This window comes from Neophocaena asiaeorientalis, unplaced genomic scaffold (genome assembly GCF_003031525.2).
Source record: "Neophocaena asiaeorientalis asiaeorientalis breed wild unplaced genomic scaffold, Neophocaena_asiaeorientalis_V1.1 scaffold275, whole genome shotgun sequence".
In the NCBI taxonomy this organism is placed as follows: domain Eukaryota; kingdom Metazoa; phylum Chordata; class Mammalia; order Artiodactyla; family Phocoenidae; genus Neophocaena; species Neophocaena asiaeorientalis.
In genome coordinates this window covers 4,378,735-4,389,387 of record NW_020173679.1, presented here as the reverse complement: position 1 = coordinate 4,389,387, position 10,653 = coordinate 4,378,735, and the positions used below count along the sequence as shown (strand labels likewise).

At 48.6% G+C, this 10,653-nt stretch overlaps 1 protein-coding gene across 1 annotated transcript in view; it reads left to right on the top strand.

Moving 5' to 3' along the window:
- The first annotated feature begins 8,635 nt into the window (after nt 1–8,635).
- The window catches only part of FHAD1 (forkhead associated phosphopeptide binding domain 1), a 133,766-nt gene continuing 131,748 nt past the window's right edge, over nt 8,636–10,653 (top strand). Inside the window, exon 1 of the mRNA XM_024749888.1 lies at nt 8,636–8,741. The gene's annotated coding sequence lies outside the window, so the exon portion shown is untranslated. The remainder of the gene's footprint in view (nt 8,742–10,653) is intronic.

The following is a 10,653-nucleotide window of genomic DNA, read 5'->3' as shown; positions in this document are numbered from 1 at the left end:
AAGACTTCAGATGTTGGAATTATCAGATAACAGATTCTAAAATCACTATGTATTCAATATTTTTTTTTAAAGAAGGTTTTTTAAATGATCAAGGAATGAGACTATCAAAAATGGCCAGACGGGCTTCCCTTAAAAAAAAAAAAAAGAGCCAGGCATTTGTCCTCAGGAGTTTGTGGGAGCACAGGAGAGCTATTTGACCCCTGTACTTTTGGCTCTTCCATTCTGATGGGAAAACCAGATTTATTTACAGAATCAAATTATGCTGGCAATAAAAATTCAAGTGCTTCCAGGAGCCAGAGAGGAAATGTGAGCAGTGCATTGGGCAGGCAGAACATAGGCTGTATCTAAAGAGGGAGCCTCTCTCAGCCCCAGCAGATTGTTGATCTATATACAAGAAGAGAGTCCAGGTATTGCCAGATATTCCCATTTTCCCAAAAACAAGGGCATAAATCCAGATGTTAATGATCTGTACATGTCGGCTACTGTGGTTGACATCTGGTTTTTGTCACCTAATAACAATTCACCTCTCTTCTAAAATACTATGGTGTTACGATTCCCCTTTGGGGACAACACCTTTCTCCTAGTCTCAGTCCAGTTTCTCAGAGACGGTGTTGCTTCCACCTCTGGCTGCAGGGATGGGCATGTGACTCAAGCTCAGCCAATCACAGCAGAGCAGTCTCCTGGGCCACAATAATCGGCTCAGGAATGGGCCTGTGACCCACCCAGAGAAAATGAGAAGCAGTGAGGCCATTGGGGGAAGTTTAGGAAAAAGACTCTTATCCTTCCCTATGGAATTCAAAGCTGAGAAGATATAAGGGCTGGAGCTTTGGCAGCCTTTTAGTGACCATTATACCGAGATTCTGTCTAAGGTTGGATCCACATGGTTAAAAGAATCCCTGAGAGCTGGAGAGAGGCCAAGGCCTCATGAAATCATCTGAGCCTGAACCCAGAGGTTCCCTCTGGACTTTTCATTTTTGGTAACCAGTGAATTTGCATTCATGCTGAAGACAATTTGAATAGGTTTCTTTGTCACTCCACAGAAAGAGGCCTATCCCTTCAGCAACTAATTAACAGTCTGTTAACACACTGGGAAAGCCAGACAAACATATCTGAGGGCTGACCACGGACCTTCACTTTGCAATCTCAGCACCTGGCCACCCCTCTCCTTCTGTACTACTGTACCTAACTTCTCTTATTACTCATCTTCTAGCCTCCGTTCCCACTGCTCCTTCCTTGTACCATGCTCTTCTCTCCCTGCTCTACCTCCTGAAATCCTACCCATCCTTCAAAACTCAAGTCAAATGGTTCCTTTTCTCTTAGCACCTTTCCTGACAACCCCACCCTAAGCCCTACCCCAGGCAGAAGAAGATACCTCTCCCTCCATTCCCAGGCCCCTCTGACCCCCCGATGAACACTCAGCCCTTCTGCTGAGGATCCTAATTACCCAGCAACATTCCTGTCTCCCCTGCTTCTTGACCGTGATCCAAATTCAGACCCAGATTGGAAGGGATGATATTTGAGGCTTAAGTTTCAAAAAACAAACAGTTCTTAGGAGAAGTCAGAAAACATGGTGAAAGATGAGGATGTGAGTAAGGGATTAGAAAGAAAAGAACAGTTGTTGTGGGGAAAAGAGAGGGTCTATGTGGAGTGCAGTGAGGCAGGAGGAAAAACTGGACATATTTAGACCAAACGAAATGATTCAGAGGAAACCTGAGAAGAAATGTCTAGAGAGGCATGAGGTTGATCTGACTGGAAAGGAATATAAAAAATGTGTGACGGGAACGACCCAAAACAACAACGACAAAATGCCCAAAATAGATGCACTGTTCACATGAGAAAAGAATGCAGACAGCAGCAAGACGCTGAGAAACCTCCAGAAAACAAGAGAGAAGGTGACGAAGGATGAGGTCACCTCAAACCAGATAAACTGGAAGGCTTTCTATTGATTGAAAGGGTTTTTTCAAAAGCTAGGGCTCATGTTGACTTGCCACTGATGGAAACTCAGGGCACCGAGGCCTTCTGGAATTTCCTGTTCAACAGACAGACACAGGGAGGGTCCCAGGAGGCCATTTGCTAGATGTACCAAAAGAGCTACCATGGGTCAAAGGTCAAAACAAGCAAGGTGTCAGTTTATGAGCCACCCCAGGCAAGCACTGTCTCGCTTTTTACTTCTAAGGACCATGGGGCCTTGTCCACAGTTCCCATGCCTCCTACCCCGGGACCAATTCTTTCTTCATGTGATAAAATACCGAAGCCGAACAGTGTCCAATCACAGCGGCCCTGAACCTTTGTTGGGGACATATCTGGTTGAGGCTCTGGGCCCTCTTCCCAGAAAAATGCACACAGCCTCAGACACAACAAAGTTTCCTTCCCATTTAAGCAGCTTATACCCGCCCTGGGGCCCATCTCTTGAACAATAGTTCCTAAACTCATTCCCTTAATCAAAAAAACATTTATTGAGTGCCAGGTACTGCTCCGGGCACCAAGGATACAGGGATCCTCGCCTCGTGGAGTGGACCTTCCAGTTTGTATCTGAGCCCTCAAATAATCAGAATGTCTGGCGAAGCGGCCCAGGAATTCAGTGATTCTGACATGGGCCCAGAATTAGGACCTGTCGTCCCAAAGAGCCCCAGCTCAAACACCCCTTCTGTAAGGAGAGAGGGGAGGAGTGTATTTAAAGCATGTGCTCTAACTGGGAAGCTCATAGCCTGCTGAGAGAGTGTAGAGGGTACCTGCACTTGGGAAAAATGTTTGGCAGAATCTCGTAAAGCCGGACGTATGTGTGACCCAGAAATTCTACTCCTAGATATATACCCAAGAGATACGTACACATGTGTATACCGAAAGGTATACACAATAGCCCCCAGTTATCCCTGGTGTTCACGCCTCTGTGTCCCCTCCCCTTGAGAGTGGGCAGGACTGCACCTTATTTCTAATCAGTAGATGCTGCAAAGGTGACGGGGATGTCATTTCTGTGATTACGTTACAGAAGATAGTAACTTCCATCTTGCCTGGAGACTCTCTCTATGGACTCTCACTGGCTTCGATGAAGCAAGCCACCTTATGGGGAGGCCCACATGGCAAGAAACAGTGCAGGATCTCTGGCTAACAGCCAGCAAGGAAGTGAGGCCCTCCGACTAACTAACAACCCGCAGGGAACTGTATCCTGCCAACCACCACACGAACTGGAAAGTGGATCCTTCCCCAGCTGAGCCTCAGATGAGACCCCAGCCCTGGCCACCTCCCTGATTGCAGCCTGGGAGAGACCCTGAGCAGAGAACCCAGCTAAGCAGTGCCTGGATTCCTGACCCACAGAAACTGTGACATAAGTGTGTGTTTTTTGGAGCCGTTAAGTTTGCCATAATTTGTTCTGCAGGAGTAGATAACAGAGTGTAATGCAATGCAGCAGTGAGAATGAATGAACCACAGCTACATCAGACAACGTGGTCGCATCTCACATAGTTGAGTGAAAGAAACCAGGCAGCAGATGGAATCTGTAAGATTCCATTTACATGAAGTTCAAAAGCAAGCAGAACTAATCTATGATTGGAAGTCAGACAAGCGGGAGGGGGTAACCAGAAGGGAGCACAGGGAGACTTCTCGGAGGGGCGGGGGCGGGTGGTGATGTTCTGCTTCTTGATCTGGGTTCTGGTTAGGGTAGGTGCATACACTTCGTGAAAATTCTTCAAGAGTACACTTATCATTTGAGCTCTTTTCGAGATGTATATGATGTTTTGAAAACAAAAGTTTACAAAAAAGACAGTATGCTGGAGTCAAACAGCTAGGGTTCGAATCTTGGACCTATCACTTACAAGATTTGTAACTGGGCAAGTTACTTGACTTTTCTGAGCCCGCTTCTGTAAAATGGGTTGGGCTAAGAATTAAATAAAACAGTGCATGGCATAGCGGCTGGTACCTATCAAGCCTCAATAAATATTAGCTAGTTTGGTTAACCTCAATCATAATGGTTCATTGTTAATCTCAAAAAAAAAAAGTAGTGGAGGTTGACTTGCCTGGATGCCTGGGAGTCGAATTTACAGAGTTGTCCTGCAGGTGCCACCCCACAGAGACCAGATGGATTCTCAGAACCCCTCTAGCAGTGATCGGGGGAGGAGCTCAGCCTGCCTCTGACACCCACACCCAGAAAGGTCCCTGGGCAACAAGCAAGATGATAGGCGAGTGTTCAGAGGTCAAGTTTGCTCTGGGTTGGGACTGAGACGACGTAAATCAAAGTTCTCCCCAGGATGTTTGTGATCGGGTTGAGATGATGCTGTCCTCCCACATCATCAAGAAAACAACAAGAACAAACAAACAGACAGACAGCAATGCGGACATTCACAGAAGGAGTCTGTGGTATCGGGAACAGTTTAGTACTTCACACATATTAACCCATTTGATCTTTACAGTCAATGCCGTTATTACCTCTATTTTACAGGTGAGAGAAGTGAGGTACAGACAGAATAAAACAAACAAACAAAACCAGGCCCATCAGAGGTGGGATCAGCACCCTTCATCTGCAGTTTTCAAACAGAACATACAGACTGGCCTCCCTGGCAAAGCTTTTTTTCTTTTTTTCTTTTTTTTTTTTTTTTAGAGAGAGTGGCTTTTTGTTTTAATTTTTTTTAATTAATTAATTAATTTATTTTTGGCTGTGTTGGGTCTTCGTTTCTGTGCAAGGGCTCTCTCCAGTTGTGGCAAGCGGGGGCCATTCTTCATCGTGGTGCGCGGGCCTCTCACTATCACGGCCTCACCCGTTGCGGAGCACAGGCTCCAGACGCCCAGGCTCCAGACGCACAGGCTCAGCGGCCATGGCTCACGGGCCCAGTTGCTCCGTGGCATGTGGGATCCTCCCAGACCAGGGCTCAAACCTTCGTCCCCTGCATTGGCAGGCAGATTGTCAACCACTGCACCACCAGGGAATCCCCCTGGCAAAGCTTTGATTTGCAAGAGATGAATGTCCCAACCAGCCTTGTCTCTATCTGAGAAAAAACCTGAGTGTCTTCTCATTTTCTGACAGGGGAAGTGGGTGAGCAGAGCTGCAGAAGGCCTCAGTTACCAGCTGCTATTTTGTGGTTTGAATTTATTTTTGTGAACGTGTGTGTGTGTGTGTGTGTGTGTGTGTGTATAAAAACCTGCATTTCCTTAGCCCATAGGGTCAGGTTATTAATGGACTATGGAGCCTCTAGTGGCCCTTTGCTCTCCCATCTTTCACCCTACTCAACAGCTTAGCTACTTCCTGCTCTTCGAGCACTCTCTCTCTCTTTTACTCTCCCTTTCTCCTGTTCCAGCTCTTTCCCTGGCTCTCTCTTACCCCTTAAAGGCTCGGCAAGCTCCCTACCTCTTCTGGGCCAGAGTCCAGCATTCATTTCTTGTTGGAATGCAGGAGACAACAAGCAGGTCTGGGGAGGGGGCACAGTGGATGGGCTCTCCCAGTCAAGGACAGCCCAGGGAAGGTATGCGGCCGAATGAGATTTTATGGGGCAGAGGTCCTGCAGGAAAGAAGCCTAGTGGGTGGCAGGAGAGGTCCGTGGCAAGCCCCAGCTACCCCCTCCTGGCCTCAGCCCCCTTCCCCTCTTGTTGCAGGCACTGCCGAAACTTCAGGACAGCCGGAAGCCCAGATTGTTCAGGGCTGAGGGAAAGCAGGTGGTGAGCATGGGTGTCTCGTGGCTGTGACACCTGTCACCTGTAATCCCAGGGGAAAATACCTTCCCATCACAGTCATCTAGATTCAAATCTTTTTCTGGCTGTGCCACCTTGGGCACATACCTCCATGTCTCTTGATCCTTATTTTCCTGTTCAAGTGGGAGTGATTTGATAGAAATAATACCCATCACGACATTTTTGAGTGCTTCTCTGCTGAGCTCACTGTTCCAGGTGTTTCACACACACCTACTGCCCCAGGTTATGGTGAGGATTAAATGAGATGATCCACAGGAAGGACTGAGACAGTGTCCTGCAGGTGGAAAGCGCAGAGTTAACATCACTCGCTCCAGTATTATGAGGACAGCTGGGAATGACAAAGCTGGGACCTGAACCCAGGCCTTTTCAGACACCAGCATTCTGATGCTGATGGAGATACAGTACAGCCTTGGTAGCCACCCAGAGCTCAATAAGATTGATTGATTACAGGCATCACCAAGGAGCCCATATAATCTAGAAACCTCTTTTTTTTTTTTTTTTTTGGCCATGCCGTGTGGCTTGCGGTATCTTAATTCCCCCACCAGGGATTGAACCCGGGCCACGGCAGTGAAAGCACCAAGTCCTAACCAGTGGACTGCCAGGGAATTCCCCAGGTGCAGTATTTTTAACACCCCATCATTGCAAAGTACAACTCTCACTCAGCCCAGGACATGCTGTTATAAAGCCATGAGTTATTGGGGTATTTTATTTTGTTTTTGAAATTTAAGTGGATGACATGGAACTGGGTTTTAAGACTTTCACACACCCTCTGAGATGACTGTGGCATCCTGTGGGGAGCGGCAGGATACAATCAAGAGTTGGCAATTTCTGCTCCAGGGAGTCTGAATGTCAGCTTTGTTCTCCGTTTAGTATTTCATCATTGAGAGGTGGACTAATGGCAAACATGCTCTCGCAAGCCTATCAGGGGGCCATGGGCTGCTCCGGCTCCAGGCTGGCCTGGATGGGCTCCGTAGGGTCTGGCTGGCAGTGAGCAGGGTTGTGTTCTGTGCTCATGTTGATGACACTGAAGACAAGCATGGAGATGGGGGTGGGGCTGGGGAGGGCCATGGCTACAGAAGCCTAGGTCCTGGGGTAAGGACAGTTCAGCTCAGCAGCTCAAGAGGTAGGAGAGGCAAGGCTGTGGGCGGGTGGCAAGGGCTGCCCCTGTTCATTCACTCATTCATTCATTCAGGCACTGTTCTAGGTACTGGTGATACAGTAGTGAACAAAAGAGAAAAAGAAATCCCTGCCCTCATGGAGCTTAAGCTGGAGGGCAGGGGGGTGTTGGGAGTGGGGAGACTGACAACAAATAAGATAAGGAAACTAAATAAATAGCCCGTTAGAGGAGTGGTAAGATGAAGGGAAGAGCAATAGAGTGAGGTGTTTATTTTGTTTTGTTATTCATGTTTTTGGGGGATTTTTTGGTTTTTTTGGTGGCATCATGGGGCTTGCAGGATGGACCAGGGATCGAACCGGGCAGTGAAGGCACCGAGTCCTAACCACTGGACCGCCAGGGAATTCCAAGACCATTTTAAATAGGGTGATATTTGAGTAAAAATCTAAAGGAGCTGGAGGAGATCCCTGGGGGAAGTCCCTGGTAGGGAGAAGAAACAGTAACTGCAAAGGCCCTGAGGCAGAAATGTGCCTGGAGAGGTAAGCCTGACCCTCTCTGTTCACCTGAAGTTACCACTCAGGGCCCCAGCCTCTGTGGTCACTCCTCATACTTTCCTAGGGTCTTTCTGGTCGAAGGAAACTAACCCAGGCAGAACCTTCCAGGCAGACTGAGGGCCTGGAAGAGATTTCCAGGGACAAGTTCTGGGAGGGCTCTGCGATTCAACTGCAGGGTTGAATAAATCCTGAGGTTTTGCCAAGCTTTTAACAAGGAATTTGCAAGAATGCAACAAATTCATTCCTGGACCATGCTCCAGAGCTGCTTAATCAGAATCTCTGAGGTCTGTGCCAGGGAATGTGCATTTCTAAGAGCTTCTAGGCATGTGGGAGCATCTTTACCATATATTCCATCCCATATCGATTTCCATGATTTTCCTCTCTTATATCTTCTTCTAATTGACTAGAGTGGAGTCTGCCATCTTTCATCTTTCTTAGATGAATATTTTGAGTTTGTCTTGGGGCACCTTGTCAGTCATTTCCTGCCAGGGAAATGAGGCATTCTGTAGGTAGTCAGCGGGGCTGTTCTGCTCCCAGACCAAAGGGGTTGATCTGAAAAAGGTGACATGGGGTGAGGGGAGATAGTTGGGATTTGCATGTCTTCTCCACACGCTCCTTCCCCCCAGTCCCGTGCCCATGGGGGGTGCGGGGGGGCTTCTTAAGGATCTGATCCAGGTCAACACTGGGGCCACCGTCTGACACTTGTAGGGACTCAGGTGATGTTTGTTGAAGTAAAGAACACATGAATGAATAAACGTGAGTTTTGACAGGGAAGGACAGGAACAGTAAGGTTGTGGGCTTGTAAATACCCTTTCCCTAGCACGTGGAAGAATCTTTCATTCTTTCAAAATTGTTCCTTCCACCCCACCCATCTCCCATCTCCACTCCCACCACCAGAAGTGATGGTCCCCCTAGCTTACTCTATTTTCTCCTCCACAACAAAGAGAACTAGAGATTCGGGTGGGACGGGGATACTAACCTCCAAGCTTCTCGTGGTTCAGCTCCATTACCCTCCCACGCTGTAAAACTTTGGGCTACTTCTGTGAACACTGAGCCTGTTTCCCCATCCTTGAAACGGGGCTGGGGACCTCTACGCGGCAGGTCGGGGAGGGCTCGCAGCGCTGCAGCGGGCTGTAATTGGCCGGGTGCTCCCAGCGCACCGCCCCTCGCCCTCTGGCGCCGCGCACGCCACGCCCCTCACCAGCACGGCCGGCTGGGTGGCGTTGCCGTGGCGACGCGCGTACACAGGCCGGGCGGGCGCGCGGGCTGTGGGCCGCAGGCTGGAGACTCCGCGGGAGTGCGGCCGGGCGGCTTCGCCCAGAGCGGGCCCGGCGCCTCCCGAGCGGTCAGGGCTCTCGGCGGAGGACGAGGCGTGGGCTTCTTCCTCTGGCCAGGTGAGAGCGGCGCGCGAGGAGGCGGCGGGCGGAAACCTGGGCCGGAGGAGGCCAGCCCTGCGAGGTCAAGGGCGTTGCGGTAGGCAGGGGACCCGGCCCCACCCGAGTCCGAACTCTCTGATCCAGGCTTGGGTCGCCAGGAGCACCCCCAGAGAAGGTGCCCCAACACCAACCGTTCCTTCCTAAGTGCAGCCCCTACCTCGCCCCCCAAGGTAGCCGGCACGGGAGCTTTAGGCCTCTCCTGGGCACCAGCTCTTGGATGTCCTGTGGGTATAGCTGGCATTAAGAGAGGAACCCCTGTTTCCCCTGATTTATGGACAACACCCACCCAATGGTCAGAGACACACACACACACACACACACACCGCCCCTTACCTGAACTCTCCTTCTTTAAGGAACTTTGAGGCCACTGTAAACCTCAAAAGAAAGTTCGCTCCTATATCCCAAGTCTGAGCCATCCAAAGTGGTCAGGGGGGATGCAGATGATTGAAGCTCTTGCTCTTTACTGTGGCTGGTGCTCCATGGCACTGGGTAAGAACGAATTCACAGAGCTAAACACATTCAAATTACTTTTACAGTGTTTTCAGGCAAGGAAGTGGTGCACAGGGCAAAATTAATGTGGAGAAATATTGTCCAATCCAAAAGCTAAAGAGATAGAATTTAGGTTTTCCAAGGAGTCATCTAAGATAGATACTGACAGGAAAAATGAAAGGTAGTTACTCTCAAAGCTTCCTAGCCAGCTGGCTGTACTGACTTGCTTTGAGGTGTCGTTTGTATTTTCATTCACTCAGCAAGGGTTTACCAAGCACCTACTATGTGTCAGGTGCTGCCCCCCCACCGCCCCCTACCCTGGAGAAGGGGTAATGCACAGAACTGGCAGGAACTGCAAAGGGTCTGACGTTTTACCCTGTTTGAAAGTTAGTAAGTTAGCCTGCCCAGCTTATAGTTACTGGCAGAAGACAAGAGACTCCTGGGCCAGAAGCAAAGAACTTTATTACTCACAGCACAGCCGACATAACAGGCAGCCAGAGCTGCATATGCACATTGGTTCCTGTTGCCCGGAAAGTCCCTCGGGGTGGTGCAAACAGCCAGTGTGGATGCTGTGCCCACAGTGGGTCTGTGTGCCAGGTAAGGAACTCCAAACTTAGGAAACTGCAATCTTTGAAAGGGGCTGCTAGCAAACCTGCCCAACTTTTGCCCCAGAAGGAGCCGTTATCTTTATTATAAACATTACCTATATCCTCCCAGGCTGTTTGCCATACAAGCCTCCTCAGAAAGTTAGTGCAGGACAAAATCTTTCAATGCCTTTGCTCTGAAGATGGGTACAAACACAAAATACCCACGAAGAATCGCTTCTTAACAAAATGAACACAGTTCTGGTTTTCCAGGAACATATATCTTAGTGAAAGAGAAACAGCAAGCATAACTAAATAAAGGAACAGAACATGTCAGAGAATGATAAGTACAAGGAAGGAAACACAGCAGGGGAAAACCAGCAGGGGAATAACATGACTGAGGGTGGCTTTAGCCAGAGTGGTCAGATGGTTGCCCCAAGGGGGGACGTCTGAGCAGAGAGAAGACCCCAGCCTTGGGGACGTCTGGGGTGAGAGCTAAAACACAAATATGCGCATGATCCAAGTTTAAGTTTTAGATTAGTGGCATTTCCTGTGGTTTTCCTGCAGAAGAGACTTTTCTTGAAAGTTTACATTTTAGATTAATTCGACTTGAATGTGTTGCTTGATAACATGGTTCTCTGCAATTGAAAATTAATAACTGAGGGCAACAGGGCATGGTTCTTTGGGAAGAGGAAATGTCTTTTCCCCTATATACATGACAGCGAACTTAATAAAATTTATTTCTCATTATATGAAAGCATATATATATATATATTTTTTTTTTTTTTTTTTTTTTT